Source organism: Mus musculus, chromosome 15, assembly GCF_000001635.26.
Source record: "Mus musculus strain C57BL/6J chromosome 15, GRCm38.p6 C57BL/6J".
NCBI classification, from domain to species: domain Eukaryota; kingdom Metazoa; phylum Chordata; class Mammalia; order Rodentia; family Muridae; genus Mus; species Mus musculus.
Window position 1 is genome coordinate 78,036,944 of NC_000081.6, and position 15,908 is coordinate 78,052,851.

General features: G+C 47.9%; 1 protein-coding gene and 1 long non-coding RNA gene across 3 annotated transcripts in view; one reads left to right on the forward strand and one right to left on the reverse strand.

Moving 5' to 3' along the window:
• Gm46520 overlaps positions 1-15,154 on the forward strand; it is a 39,702-nt gene extending 24,548 nt beyond the window's left edge. Inside the window, exons 2-4 of the long non-coding RNA XR_003951457.1 lie at positions 7,187-7,266; positions 10,079-10,240; positions 14,965-15,154. This is a non-coding gene — a long non-coding RNA (predicted gene, 46520). The remainder of the gene's footprint in view (positions 1-7,186; positions 7,267-10,078; positions 10,241-14,964) is intronic.
• Positions 1-15,908, reverse strand: part of Cacng2 (calcium channel, voltage-dependent, gamma subunit 2) — a 128,302-nt gene that overhangs the window by 45,025 nt on the left and 67,369 nt on the right. The gene's annotated exons all lie outside the window — the stretch shown is intronic.

The following is a 15,908-nucleotide window of genomic DNA, read 5'->3' on the forward strand; positions in this document are numbered from 1 at the left end:
GGCCTGTTCAACCCCAGGCCCAACAGACCAGAGAGGGAAAAAAAATAGACTGAGGAAGAAGTTCCTGATGCATAGTGAGGCCTGCGCCCTGCCCTTGAGAGGAAGGAGAGAACACAGGGACGTGCAGTGTGCATGAGAGAAAGGGGTGGGAATGGGTATCCAGTGATGCCCAGACCTTTCATGTCTCCCCATCCCCCCTTTTAAAGACAGTGTTTCTCTGCAGCCTTGGCTGTCCTGGAACTTGCTCTGTAGACCAGGCTAGCCTCAAACTCACAGAGATCTTCTTGCCTCTGCCTCCTGAGTACTAGGCTTAAAGGCATGCATCACTACAGCCCAGCAAAAATATTTTCTTAAAAATTGTATTTGTTATTTATTGCATGTGCATGAGTGTTTTGCCTGCATGTATGTCTGTGCACCATGTGTGCACAGTGCCTGAGGATGCCAGAAGAGGGCATCAGATTCCCTGGGACCATTGCAGATGGTTGTAAGCCACCCTCTGGGTGCTGGGACTCGAACTTGTGTCTTAACCACTGAGTCCTCTCTCTACTCCCAAAAAGACCTTGTCAACTCCACACAGTCAGTGTGTGAGGCCAGGTTGTCTCCCCTATCCAAATGAGGAAAACAAGGTCCAGTATGGAGAAGGGATGACCCAAGACCACACAGCATGGAGGTACCAGAGGTGGGGCATATACTCCACTGTGCCGGGGCCCCAATTCATAGTGTGTCCTCTGCATTAGATTCTCAGTGTGGAGCAGTGTGTGTGTACATGTGTGTATGCCCATGTGGTGGCTGTGTGTGTGTGTGTCTGTGGTGTGTGGAAGAACCTTCCCCTAATGAATAAAGATTTCAGGGAACCAATCACTGGACGAGGAGTAGGCGGAACTTCCGGTTGGAGAAAGGAAGAGGAGGAAGCAGGAGAAGAGAGTTGGCTGATGGACGGGAGATAAGGAGGCCAAAACGTAGCTTGCAAAGGCCCCGTTTCAGGTGGCGGATCCACTGGGATCCTCTACAGGAGGATTTAATTTAGAATGGCTTACAAATTAGGATGTGAGTTGCTGCGCCCAACGATTGTGTTACATGTTAATTCTAAACTAAGTTTGTGTGGTGTTTTCGTTTCCTTCATGTGGCGACCCAACTGGGTTCCAGAGAGAAAGCTATGAAGGAAAAGCATGGGTTGAGGGTGCACCCCAAAAGGCCGTGGGAATTTGGAAGCGTGGGACTGGTGTGGCAGCAACCCACCATGAGAACTTAGCAAGTTGGGTGGAGATTTTGTATCTCCAGGTCAGAGAGTCTGAAAAGATGAGAACAGGTTAGCCTGCCCACCGGTGCCTGACTGGCCGGCCAGCCAGTATACTGCTGACATGGCGTGGATTTCTTTTTCATGCAACAGTGGTGTGTGTGTGTGTGTGTGTATGTGTGTATTAAGTGGAGACAAATCCTTTTGGCTCCGAAGGCTGACATTTTCTGATGCCTAAAATGCAGAGTCAAGACTGTGTGCGAAGAATTCCTCACCCTTATGCTCCCAGCTCTTATACAATTGTAACATATATAAATATAAACAAAATTCCAGAGAGATTCAGGGTCACAGCCCTACCAGAATTCAAATGCTAGGCACTGACAGGATTAGTGGAGGATGCTGCTGGCTTGGAGTGGCTTTGGGATTTGCTCCCTGCTGGTGCTGTTTCTGGGCCTGTGTTTTCATTCAAGACCCTCACAGAGTCATGTGCCCTTCACGGATGGTGGCCCATCAGGTCCATAATTAGACTCATGAATTGGTAAAAAGCAAGGAAGTGCACTCCTTTCTCCATGACACTTCTTCTGTGGTTGCAAACCAAAGTCCAGGTTTGTGAGATGAGAGAACATGCTATATTTCAAGTCCAACTTTTCTTTAAGTAGAATTGTTGTTTGGTTTGTTTTCTTAGTTATATGTAAGTATGTAAGTGTGTGTCTGTCTGTGGGCATGTGCACGTGAGGACAGTATTCATGGAAGCCAGAAGAGGTGGGGTCCCCTGAGCTGGAGCCATAGGTGATTGTGAGCACCCAGTGTGGGTGCTGGGAACCACATTTGGGATCACTGCGTGAGCAGTGCACACTGAGCCATCTTTGAGTCTGACTTTTCATTAACACAGACTGCAAGAGAGAAGTTTGCTCCCTCCTCTCTCTCTCTCTCTCTCTCTCTCTCTCTCTCTCTCTATATATATATATATATAGAGAGAGACATATATATATATATATATATGTGTGTGTGTGTGTGTGTGTGTGTGTGTGTGTGTGTGTGTACATGTTATTGATTGTGTATGTAAGGGTGTACCTGCACATATGTGCACCCATGTGTAGAAGCCAGAGGACAACATCAGGTGTTGTTTCTCAGGCACCATCTTACTTTGTTTTGTGAGAAAGGATCTCTCACTATCTGGAGCTCATCAAGCAAGCTAAGCTGTCTGGCAAGCATGGCCCAGGGACCTGTCTGTCTCAGCCCCCTCCCTCAGTACTGAGATTTTAACCCTTCACCGGGATGCCCCGGTTTCTATGTGGGTTCTGGAGCCTGGGCGCTGGTTTGTGCTTGGCCTGGAGGTACGTTACCAAAGAGCTCTCTCTGATTCTAACTTCAGTTTTCCTAAGGAGATTTCAACCTGAGTGAGGATTGTCTACCCAAGAGTTGGGTGTACACACCCTTGTGTGGCAGCCAGGCACACTGAATTAAATGTTGTCATTGGCCTCAATGGTTTGCATGAATACAAAGATACACTTTCGCACCGAAGTGGCTTGCTTGTTTGGGATTGGACAGCCCTTTGCAGTTTTTGCCTATGTGGATTTCTAAGAGATTATGTTCACGTAGAAACATCAGGGTATGCTCTGCCACAGTGCCCAGGCTTCAGGGTCAGAGGACAGCTAATGGAAAGTCCTGCCTTTGTGACTTCCCTGGGATTTAGGCTGAGCTGGCCAGTGGAGCCTGTAATTGCACGTTCAACATTGCTCTTTCCAATCTGCAGTGGGGTGGCTCTGTGAAGCATCCCTTGACTGCCACAAGGGCTTAGGACAGCATGTCCTCTGGGACGCAATGGAATGACTCTCACCTAGGGGACAGCAAAGCCATACTCTATAGTAGGTCTTGCAGTGGGGACAGGATCCTTTTACCAGATGCATTTCAAAAAAAAAAAAAAAAAAAAAAAAAGGAACCTATGGCTTCTTTCTTTTTCTTTCAAATAAAGTTGCCATGTAGAAAGTCACTTCTGTTCCTATCTGTCAGGTCACTTGTCTTGTAATAGAGTGGCACATTTGGGAGCACAGATGTTGGAGTAAGGTTCTGCAGATTGCAACTCCAGCAGTAATGCTCATTGGCTGTGTGGCCTTGAATGAATTACTTAACCTCTCTGTACCTATTTTTTTAAAAGTTTTTTTATTATTCATGTATTTTAAATATACATAATATCATGATGCCATCTTCATACATGTACATAATGTATCATGGTCATATTACCCCAACCCTGTTCCTTCTTTTGTTCCCTCTTACTCTTGTTTATCCTTTCTTAGTCCCCAACTAGATCTCCTTCTCTTTTCATAACTTTTCTCCTTTTCCCTCCTCCCTTCCCCAACTAGATCTCCTTCTGTTTTCATAACTTTTCTCCTTCTCCCTCCTCCCTCCTTCCCTTTTCCCTCCTCCCTCCCCTGCCATTAGTATGTCCAACACAGACAGGACTTCCCTCTGATCTCATGGAGCTGTAACTGTCTCCCATAGCACCTTGCAGGTGTATCTGTTTCTCTGTGGGTCTGCATCCTATTGGCTTTCTGAACAAGCCCCACCTCCATCTGGCCTGTTTCCCAGTCTGCAGACCTGGGAGTTGCCCTTGGTTTCCACCTCATTGGCCCTGCTTCCTCTGCTCCCAGGTCTTCAGCACACCCTGCATGTACCACACTGTGGTCCAGACCATGTGAGCTTTCTTTACACTGCTGTAGCGGCTTCTCGCCCCCAGCCAACCTTCCCCATGCCCACAGCAGTCATAAATCACAGAAGGGGACCTCTGAGCTACTGACCTGCCCCCCCACCCCCAGCGGCCACCCTGATTCCTCCAGGACAGTTTGCTAACCCCCTCAGCATCTATCACAGCCTGCACATCACTTTGCTCTTCAGAGTTAGAGTGTTAACCATTATACAATGAAGCCACAAGCTGCTCTGAGCCCCAGAGTCCACCCTTCTCTCTCCTGCCTCTGGCATTTCCTCTGTGCTTCTTCATAGCCTTGCTCCCACTTCCTTCTGCTCACCCTCTGGATGTCCTGACTGGTGCCTTCCTGTTCATCTGATACAAGCTTTCCTCCGGGGTGGTTCCCTCCAAGCTCACACTTCCATCATCCCCAAGACTGTTAGCCCCACTGTCTCCCACAGCTGCCCACTAGTGAAACCCTCTTCCACTGACTGCAATGTCTTGTCACCCGGATGCTGCTGATGTAATTTTTACAGGCTGAAACTGGGGTGAAAGTTGACAAATGTCACTGTTGTCACATCCTGGGCAAATGTATCATTGTACCCCTTTCACCCAATATGGGGCCTTTCAAAGATCACTTTGCTGATGCCAGCAGCATCCCCCAGGTTGCTAAAAAGCACCTGGTCAGGTGATGGGGCTGCACTGTGAACAGAACTCATGTGGTCCCCAATCCAATGCAGGCATTCCTCTAGACTTAGAGGAAGACAGGAGGTAATCCGAGTCAACGTTCTGGGTGCCACACCCTTGATCGCCTAGCACTAATGGCGAGATGGGACAGGACAAGGGAGGCTGGAGAAGAAGAAGCTCTGCCTCCAGAGTTCGGTGTCTTGTTCCCTGCAGCTCGGGCTGGGGCTCAGTGCAGTCAGTTCCAGCTCACAGCAGGCCACAGACAAATGGGTGACACAAGACACAAAAGCCCCAAGTGCATTTCAGCCAATAGGGGTGATAGCCTCTGTCCACCAGCCTTTCACTAGTTCCATAACCATGGTGCTAACTCCCTCCTTCCCTCTGTCCCTCCCCCTCTCTTTCCCTCTCCCTTCAACCATTAATTGCATATGGAACCTCAGGGAGAAGAGGGGACCCATAAGCCTCTACTCCTTCCATCATGGAGGCTGAGGGAACCAGCCATACACATCTCCTTTTGCTCATCTGTGAGCTCCCCTGGTGAGAATGTGTGTCCGCACAGGAGAAAAGTATTGAACACATGCTCACTGACAGGGCTGGGCTGTATCTGCATAGCTCAAGAATCTCCATTCTGTGGCCTGAGACCACTGGGCTCTGGAAGGATGGCAGACCCAACTTTATAGCCCTTTCTTCATCTAGATAGCTGGAATGGCTGTGACCTTCATCTAGGCAGCCTTTTCCCACCTGTTGGCTCTAAAATCCATCCATACCTCACTATTCTGGTCTGTATTTTGTTTATAAAAGACTTTTATACCTCATGTGATGGGAGCAAGCTGAGGTCAGAGATGACCTGTTTGGGATTCGGTGTGAGGCTCCTGCGTGTAGTCATCTTTAATTATTGAGTGAAACACATCAAAAAAGTCAAGAGAACAAAGTGATTTTCTATTCAAACATCTGTCTTGACTCTGTAATACAGCCCCAAATTGAATAGTGTTTGTGTGTGTGTGTGTGTGTGTGTGTGTGTATGTGTGTGTTACATGAGCAAGTGTCCCCAGAGCAGCAGCTTCCTGTGTGTGCCACACAAAGGTTGTAGGACACAGGCCTTCCTCAGCCTTTACCCTACAAGTCTCCTCTGAGAGTGTTCGATTTATCTGGGTGTCACAGAACCAAGCAGTGCTGGCCCCCAGTAGGTGCTCAGGAAGAGATTCTTGACTGGACCCGAATTTGAAAGGCACCTGGAGCTTCCGCCATGTCAGACACTGCTTAAGGATGATTTGCCTGTAAGTCATGTCAAGCACACATGGTGGCTTGTGTACTTGCCAGCCGCAACAACAATTAGACAGCAGGTGACATTCACCGAGCACTCACTGTCTGGCGCTCGATCTGTTCAACACTGGTAGGCCTGCGCTCTGGTGCAGCCCTCCAGGCACAACTGCAAAGCCCATAAGGTTCCTGTCTCCCTTGGCAGAGGAAGACTCAGAGGCACAGAGAGGTTAAGTACCCTGCCCTGGGTTGCTCAACTCATCAGTGGGGGAGCAGGATTCGGAAGCAGTTTGTTTGTCCAGGCAACATTTTCTGTGTCTTAGTATGGACACGTACTAGGCGTGTTCTAGGTATGGTACAACCCGTGGAATGGGCAGATCTCCGTGTGAGTTCACAGAGGGCTTGAGAAGTTGGGATGAGGGGCCAACCTTGGAGTTTCTGACTCAGAAGGTCAAGACTGGATCATGTCTAACAAGTTTCCAAAAGCTGATGGCCCTAGAAAACTGCTGAGTTAGTGGATCTCAAAGGACACTTCAGCCACGTTTGCCAACACCCATGTTTATGGGTGGGCGTGGGAGAGAAAACACATCTAGTCATAGGGTGGGTTTGACTCTGGAATTCTGTGGTGGGGGAGGGGTGGACATCTTTTAGGTCTGTTTTGCTACCCTGCTCTGACACTGAGCCCCAAGCCATCTACCTCGCCCCCATCTGACAGAAGCAGGCTGGCTGGTGATGGTCCCCCAAAGTCACAGCTGCTATTAGATCCCTCCACAGAAGCGTTAGTGGGCCAGTCACTGTGCAAACATCTTATGGTTCCTCTCAGTGAACCAAATTAGAGTTCTCTGTCAGGTGAGGGGTCCTAGAAAATCTGGGCAACCTTCTTGACTTCCATAGGCTTCCAGCGTAGAGCTGGTCTCATTGTCCTCTGAGGGTCTTCCAGCTCATAGATTTGGGTTGTTGGGGTTTGATGACCCCGACATGGGAGCTCCTCAAGCCCCTAGCTTTGTGTGTAGGGGGTCAAGGGTCAGCACTGGGAATCCACCGGATGAATGGATCTAAATATGAGAAAAGCCCAGCCGTGTGGGAGCACCTGCCCTTGACAGGTGGCTATGAGAGGCAGAATACGTCCAGGGATGGCGTATAGCTGGAATGCAATTAGAACCTGAAACTCTAGACAGTTCTGGAGTCATCTTGAAGGGTGTGGCGGCTGTGGATGTTGTGAGTCTGTGTAAGAGGTGAAGCCAAGAGGCATGCTAAGGCATGCCTTAAACGTCAAGATCCCCCACTGTGACAACCCTGTTATCTGTGTGTTTCAGGTGCGCTCCTTCATCCACGAATCTTCCAGGCCCCATAGTAAACCCATGGGAGGGATGAGGAACGACACTCCTTTCTACAGGTAAGGCTAGCTTCTGGCCCTCAGCCATGCAGCTGGAGGCTGAGTAAAGGGCCTGCAGGGAAGGCCACTAGGAACTGCCTCTCCTCACCTCTCTACTTTGGTTCCCAGCCATCTCTTCATCTGGCCAGTCCTGCTGGGGCTTTGGAAACAGTTTACCAGCTCCCCTTAAGATGGCTGGGAAGCCATTCAGAAACCCCACCCCAGAGAGCATGGTACTCGGGAGGCAGCAGTGGCTTGACTAAGCCGAGGGTCCCTGCTAGGGTTCTGGGATGCAGTACAAGGAATCTCACAGTGCCACCGGGCTTGGCACCTGCTCAGGAACAGGTCAGCAGTGAATTTCAAAACTCAAGCTCATGTCTGACATTGTGTGTACACATGTGTGTGGAGGGGTCAGAGGTCAGCCTTGTGTGTCATTTCTCAGGCATTACCACCATTTTTCTTTGAGACAGGGTCTTTCACTGGACTGGAGGTCACCAAGCACACTAGACTGGGATTGTGTGAGCCACCATGTCTGTGAGGATTGGAAAGTACAGATGCTCTCAATTGCTACACCATCTTCCCAGACCCTCGAATCCATTCTCGACACAGAGCAAAGATCTCTGGATAGGGAATCTAAGAACTCATTCTGGCTCTCCCACTCACTTGCTGTGTGACTCTGGGGGAAGCTCCACCCCCATTCTGGATCACATTTTAAATGAGGACATGAGGGTGCACCCTTTGTGGGCTCTGTCATAGGAGAACCTAGTCTGTGTTGAGGCTGCTTTTCAGTCTGCCCCTCTGGAGGGCAGGGTGTTTTTGGGGTGGGGCACTGACTCCTTCCCTCAGTCAGAGTCTAGGGTCTGGACAGACTTTACGCACTCTGACGCTGAGAGCAATGTCCTTCTGAATGAACCAGCTCCTGGCAGTGCCGTGGGCGGCTCAGCTCTGCACAGGGTAACACGTCAGATGATCACTGGTGGTAGATGCTCATTGGAATCTTTAAAAAGGAACGGGACTAGGTCTTGTCTGATTTGATGAGAGAGCTCAGATTCAGAGAAACCATGTTTATCTTTAACTGCAGCTAATTTTTTTTCTTTTTAAGTAAAACCTTCCGACAGTAATTTGACTATATGGGTTTTCTATCTCTAGTCATTCTCTTGGAAAAAAAAAAGAAAGGGAGAAATGAGAACAAGTGCTCACAGCAGCAGGGTATGCTGCTTGGGAATTTAAAGGTGCAGGCAGCACGGGAACAGCAGCCCAGCTGGCTAGCCCGAGCTGTGCACAGTACCTTGCGGCTTTGTGTCAGCTCCAGGCTAACAGGGAGCGCCAACCCCAGCCCTGTTGCTGATGCTGGTCTGCGGCAGTCTCCAAAGAGATGCTTCTGCTGGACCCAAGATCTGTAGCTCTGGCCAAGCAGGACACCAGTGACCTAATTCATTGCTGACTAACTCACGCGCCTGCTCTCTCTCTCTCTCTCTTCTTTCTTTCCCCCCTCTTTCCCTCCAGCCAACCTCTCCTCCCCCCTTTCATCTTCCTTTTTTCTGTCTTCCCTTTTCCTTCCTTTCCTCTCTCCATCCCTTTCTCTTTTCCTCTCTCCTTCACTCCCCACCCCTTCCCCTCCCTTTTCCTTCCTCTCCCCACCTCTCCCCTCCCCTTTCTCAACTTCCGTGGTCTCCCATAGACTCCTAAGCACTTGTGCCCTCTCCTGTCTCTCCTCTTTCTCCCCACCTCCACCCGCCTAGTTTTTTAGTGGCTGGAATGTGGGTTCAGGATGGAACTGTTGGGTCTCATCGGTGCTTTACACGCTGTCTCAGTGAAGACACTATTTATGGAAGGTCTTTGTGCTTTGCAGAGGCAAGCCAGGGGCGCACGTTCACAGGAGCTGAGTCATGTTTGCTTCTAGTCTGTTCAATGGTTTGCTTTCAAAATCTGGCTTACCAGCCCTTTCCACCAAAGACTCTGGCTCTGGCATTTAAAGACACCACTTTATCCAAGCAGTAAAATCACCTAATGAAGAGTCCGTGGGTACAAAGAAGGAGCACTCAGCCTTGATCTCAGCCAGAGGAAAAAGGAGAGATGGCTGCAGAGTAAACTAAAAGCCCCTAAGTGGTTAATGAATTCATGGCGATCTGTGTGTGTCCATTGACCCCGGTGTCACCCCACAAGCAGGCTATCTACCCTCTTCCTTGTGCTACAGACAAGGAAACTGAGGCTCAGAGAGCTTACAAAACGTGGCCAGGGCCACATAGAGAAGAAGCAATACAGTTGACATCACACACTGGTACGTTGCCACCTAAGAGCAACTCTATTCTGCTGAGCAATGCTTGAAAGCAGCAGGCTTGAGACCAGTGAGACTAGAGCTGGACCGAAAGATGACAGGGCCAAGAGAAGACCCTCCCCCTCCCCATGGGAAATGGGCTCACTTGGGAACTTGTATATTCATGTGCGTGTGCACTCAAGGAATGAGGGAGAGCACCAGGGTAATATATAATTAAAGCTTATTTTAGATTTTAAGAGCAGGGCATGTTCATGGCAATGCCGACAGTGGGTACAGAAACAAGTGGCAGAGGAAGGGACCTGCTCTTCCCACACTCAATGGGAAGCAGAACCAGCTGGGCAGGGAGTTCCCCTCCTAGGCTCACCTGCTCTTGTCTATTGGCAAGTTGTCATGGAGACAACCAGAAAGCAGTACATAGGAGCTACCTGTTGGCAAGTCTGGGTGCTTGGGGTAGCTGGGCTGTTGGCATTTGGTAACATCTTTGACTCTTCTGTCTTTAGGATGGATTTTATGGCTACCAAAATAGGATTAAGTCTTTGGGCTACCTTTTCCCAGATCGTCGGCTTGGAAAAAAAATTGACATGATGGTGAGAAGAAAGCAGATATAAAATCACGTGCTCACATGATCTGACTCTTCAGATGGGAGCCTGCATCTGTCAACAACAACAAAATGCCAGCGAGACTTCCACTGTTTTCCTATGTTCACTGAACTTCCAGGTGAGACTGTTGTGAGCTATTTTAACTGTCTTCTTGGTGCTTTTCTGTATTTACTATAGTTAGTTGGTTTTTTTTTTTTTTTTAATGTAATGGGATGTTTTGCTTGTATGATTGGAGAACAAAGCATACTATTTATAAAGGTGAATAGACATTTGAGGACAAGATGCTTTTGAGAGGAGCAGAGTGACTGGTGTGCACAGAGACAAAATAAAGCAGCAATTTCCTGTTTACCTCTGTCAGCACTCTGGTCCTTGTGGATGTCGAGGGCTGGGGAGCCAAGGAAGATGCTTTCTTGTGTTTCTGCAGTCCTCATCTAAAGATGCCTCAACTCAGTAACCAACCTTTCTGATAAAACACCAGCTGTTGTGTGTATGCGTGTGTGTGTGTGTGTGTGTGTGTGTGTGTGTGTGTGTGTGTGTGTAGGTGTGTGTGGAAGCCAGAGAACAAGTTTGAGTGTTGGTATTTGCATGCCATCTTTCTTCCCAGATAGGGTTTCTCACTGGCTAAGATAGGATGGCTGGCCAGGGAGTCCCCAGGATGCTCCTGCCTCTCTTTCTAGCCCTGGAACTACATGTGTGCATCACAACACTTGGCTTTTTTTTTTTTTTTAAAACATAGGTTATGAGACTCTTGTTTCATTGAATGCACTATCTCCTAAGCCCCAAAAGTGCTCTCTTATTTCTATTTTGCTTTCCTAGTGAAAGTTTTGGGGTTTTCCCACAGGCATCTGCAGAAATCAAACAGAAGAGGCAGGCAGGGGAAATGACCTGCAGTTTAAGCTGTATGAGTAGGTGCTACAAACTAAACGTCCTCAGCTTGACTTGTACTTCAGGAATGTAACTGCCAAGAGTGTCACTGAAAACTGCCATGGACTAGGTAGGTTAGCAGGAGACTATGGACCTTGGGATCTACCTGAGACAGTGGTTCTCCATATATGGGTTGCAACCCTTTGGAGGTTGATCAACCCTTTCACCTCCAAAGATCACTGGAAACATAGATATTTACACTATAATTCACAATAGTAGCAAAAATATAGTTATGAAGTAGTAAAGAAAATAATTTTATGGTTGAGGTCACCATAGCACGAGGAGCTATATTCAAGGGTTTTAGCCTTAGGAAAGTTGAGAACCATTGTCCTGGGTGGAGCTCTGAGCCCTCCATACCTCACTGAAAGGAAAGGTAAAGGCAACAACAGAAAGCTAGAATCCTTCAATTTTAGGGCATCGTAAGGAGGCGAAGGCACATTTGCTTTATGATATACTTTCAATAAAAAAGATTTACAGATAAGTCATTCTTCTACCTAGGCATGAAAGTTAGAGACTCCAGTAAACCAGACCCCAGAGGAAATTGATGTAAATAAAAGAAATCAGACAACTATCAAAACAAAGAGCAATGGATCAAAAACACTGTGGAAGAAGGCTCTGGTTCCATAGTTTGGAGCAGAGCTAGCCCATCACCATGAGAGTTGTGCGTGCAGGGACATGGACAGAAGAGATGGGACAGGAGACATAAGATAGGAGACAGGGACATGGGCATGTCTTCTCCCTGTCCCCATTCTCAGATGTGGGGTTGATTGAGAGAATTGGAGTAACTCAGGTCTATTTTTAACAACTAATGGATACATAAAGCTTTAGGCCCTATCAAGGAATGTATTATTAATCTAACTGTCCATCCATCCATCCATCCATCCATCCATCCATCCATCCATCCATCCATCTGTTCATATGTCTATCCATCTATTTTTCATTCTTTCAATATATTTGTCCATCCACCCTTCTGTCTGCCTACCCACTCACTCATTTAACATTGATCTCTCATCCATCCATCCATCCATGCACCTATATCCATCAATACAGCAGTTGCCTGATGCTGTTACTGGGCTAGCAATAGTTGCTTAGAGCATGGAAGAGGGACCATTGAAATAATATAGATTGTCAAGCCAGAGATAGAAGTAAGTGCTAGGCATCAATGTAGGAGGTAGAGAGGCAGCTACTTGTTCCTCATACATGTGTGTGTTGTATATAGATGAGCTGATGACTGTCAGAGCTGCGGACATGGAAGAGTTAGATAGGGGCCAGGCCACAGGGAGCACACAAGTCAGATGGGTACCCTTCCTTTATTTACCACATTCACTAAGTTCCTACAGCTTCTAGAACCCAAGCTCCATTGTTTTCCTGGGATAAGAGGGCATGGTGAAGACCATGGCTCTGGCTTCAGAGTAGATAGTTCCTGAAGCATATGTTCTAATAGGGATGTGTCACTGAGACCATAAAAAAATATGTGAATGAAGGCATGGAGAAGGCTTGGAAGTCAACTCAGAGGGTTGATGCTCTCTGAATCAGTGGTATAGTATTCTTGGAAAGAATATCCCAGAGGAGATCAGCACTAGTGAGCATTTTTAGGTAGGGGAAAGTTTGTTGTCTATGAGGGTCAGGAGGTAGCAGTGAGTCTGGGGACAGAGGATAGGGTTTGACAGGATGAGATAGATAAGATGAAGACAGATTATGTATGTATATTGATCCTAGTAAGATATTAAGAATGGTCTGGAAGAGGGCCAGGGTGGGAGGTAGACCAGTTGGCCAACTCTCTGTGCAGCTCAGCAGGAAGGTAAGAAGGACTGGGCTATTGGAGTTGTGAACCTGGTTGGAGAAGCTAATAGGTGGTTCATCATGGCATCAGTTTGGGTGTAGGAAATAGTGAAGAGGGCAGCCCAAGGTCAGGATGGCTTTTTTGTTGGCCTGTAAGAGAGCTGGACACAAACTCAAAACCACAGGAGCTCTGGATGGCTTTCCATAATCAGAGTGAGGCTGTCAGTGTCTATCTTTTTAGACACGAGCTCTCACTGTGGACATTTTGGGTAGGGGTGGCAGGAAGAGTGATTGATAAAGTGTGGCGGGGTGGTGAGAACCTCAGGAAGGTGGGTGTAGAGGTGGGTAGGTGCCTGAGCTGCTTCCCAGCTGGGAGGTGCAGGATGCTGGGTTGGCACACAGGAGTCAGTACTGTTCTACCTACTCCTGAGTAGGGTTTGCACTTCCTGCAAAGCAATGTGAGGCAGGAGAGAGCAAGGCAAAGCCCAGCCCAAAGTGTCTGTATAGGAGTGCTATATAGGACATGTCAGGGTAGCCTTATCCCTCATAGGGAAGATGACCCACTGGGTTCCACACACTTTTCCTGACTAGGTAGCTAGCAGAATCTTGGCCAATAGTAGGGATGGTCTCATGATCAAAATGTCTGAAAAAGCAGCCTCCTTGCTAGAGTCTAGAGTAGCTCTTTCTGGTCACATGGGTATTGTCCTTGTGACTGTGCAGCCCCCAAACTCTGTACCTGTCCCTCTACCAGCCTTGAGGACAATCAGAAAAACAGACCAACAGGCTACAGCTGGCCTGTTCTGTGAGTGACCCACTTCTTTATAGGGAACCCGGCTGGTGGAGTGTTTCTCTACTTCTAGCTCTGTGCATTTTGGGAGAGACAAGGAACAGTGAGAACTTCAATGTGTACACGACAGCGGCTGTACCAGCTTCTGTCCAGGGTCTGAGATACAAAAGAGCTGTGGCTCAGATGCTCCCAGGAGTTGGTATCAATTAGATCTATTTCCCATATGTCTTCTTCTTCTTCTTTTTAAATGAGGAAGCAGAGTAGCGGAAGGCAGCTCTTTCTTGCAGAGCACGCTGCACTGTGTAGTCGTGTGCAGAGGTGGGCTATGGAGCTTCTGCAATTAGAAACCCACGGGAGAGACACTCGTTGCTAGAATGATTCAGACGCTGTTCCGACAGAAGCAGAATGACCTATTTTCTGAGATTCTTTTAAAAGTGGAAATTCGTTTTGTGTCAATTGCCCTAGGTGACCTCTAAGAGACATAGAATAGCCCTGAGGTGACAACTGGGAGCTTTTGGGGACTGGCACCTATGGGGAAGTTCAGTTCCCATGCCATTACTGGTTGGGGTCCCAGGACTCATTTGTCCACTAGCCTGTGATAGGCCTGAGGATGAAAGAGGTACTCTTCTCTTCTCCCGTACTTGGTCCATTTCTCCCAAGCTTTCCCTCCTCAGTCTTTCATCTCTATATTCATGGCTCATGTTGCAAATACTCAAGACTTCTGCTTGCCACCTGTGTTGGCCAGTTCCCTGTCCTTTTCTTGGTGACATCACACATGCTACTGACTCTCTCTGGCTTCACCTGTCCTCATCTCTCCCATCCCCTTGGCACTCTTCCCACTTCACTGGCTTATCTTTCTCAGCCTCTCTGTGCTCTTCCCCATATCCTCCAGATCTGCAGAGATTAACTGACTTCCTCTCTTACCAAGCTATACTCACCCTTCAAGTCTCCTGATAAGCCAACATCCTTACTATGGGCTTGGAGGCCCTAATCCAGTCAGTCCCCAGGGCCAGCCTAGTCTTTTCCTCACTCCCGTAGTCTTACTTGCTGTTCTGGAAAGCATAAAACAGATTCCTGGTTCAAATCTCTCCTAGAAGCCATCCCTCTATCTCCAGACCGTTTGCTCCATCTTCTAGTCTTTTGCTCATCATTACAGTGACTTTTCCTGACTTCCAGTGACCCAGCATGTCTCTGCTTTACCTCTCTGCATCTTCAAGCCTCCCTTCTCTGCCTTCAGAACACACATGGTCCCTGGATACATTGTATTCATTGCACACATTATCACTGGATATATTGCATTCATCATGGATACATTATTTATCTATCTTTACATTCATTCTTTGTCCCAGTGAAACATCTGCTTTGTGAGGTTGGGGAACTTGCCGAATGCACCTACACCTTCAGCTTCCACCCAGGGTGACTACGACCAGAATTATCAAAGTCATTATTTTCCCAAGCTGTAAGATCGCAGGGATGAAGCAGGGGAGATGGCTCAGCCCAGAAAATGCTTGCTGCCAAGACTGATGACCTAAGTTTAATTCCTGGGACCCACATGGTGGAAACACAGCTGACTACTGTGAGTGATCCTCTGGCCTTCACACTGCCCCATACTTCAAATTGTACAGAAAAATAAATAAAATGGACTAATTTTCCCCACCACCACCCAGAGTCTGTGTTTACAAAGCAATAGGAAGTAACAATGACTTCCCAAGCTCCATTTGGAGTCTCCAGGTACCCAATCAGTGGCAAAGAGAACGGATGTCAAAAGTTTATAAGGGAATAGATCCAAACAGGATGACTGATGTTGACAGGCCTCAGATCAGTACACATCCCAAACTTCTTGAAATGCTGTTCTGAGTGATACGGGCAGACGGCCGTTTAGACACATCTGTTTCCGAGGCAGTTTGACCTATGGTGAGAATGTCAAATGAACTGAAAACATTCTGACATTTTAAGAGCTTTAATTTACTCCAGATAGAAGCCATAGCATCGGAATATGTCAAGTTCATAAGGCTTGGGCTTACGAACAGGAACACGTGCCTATGTGGTGCAAGGGTATGCCAATGAGCGAATGGACTCACTGAAGGAGAGCACCCCAGAAGCGGAGGACATGTCTGCAAACCACAGCTGAGTCTCCGAGTGGGGACTGCCTGACATGCTCACTGGAGTCTGAAGAGGGGTTAAACACAGAATTAAACAAGCGCCAAGGAGGTTTAGGTCAGGACAGGGCTGACGATAGTCACTAGTCACTAGTCAGTAGTGTGTATACAGTAGGCGAAACACTGACTTTAGC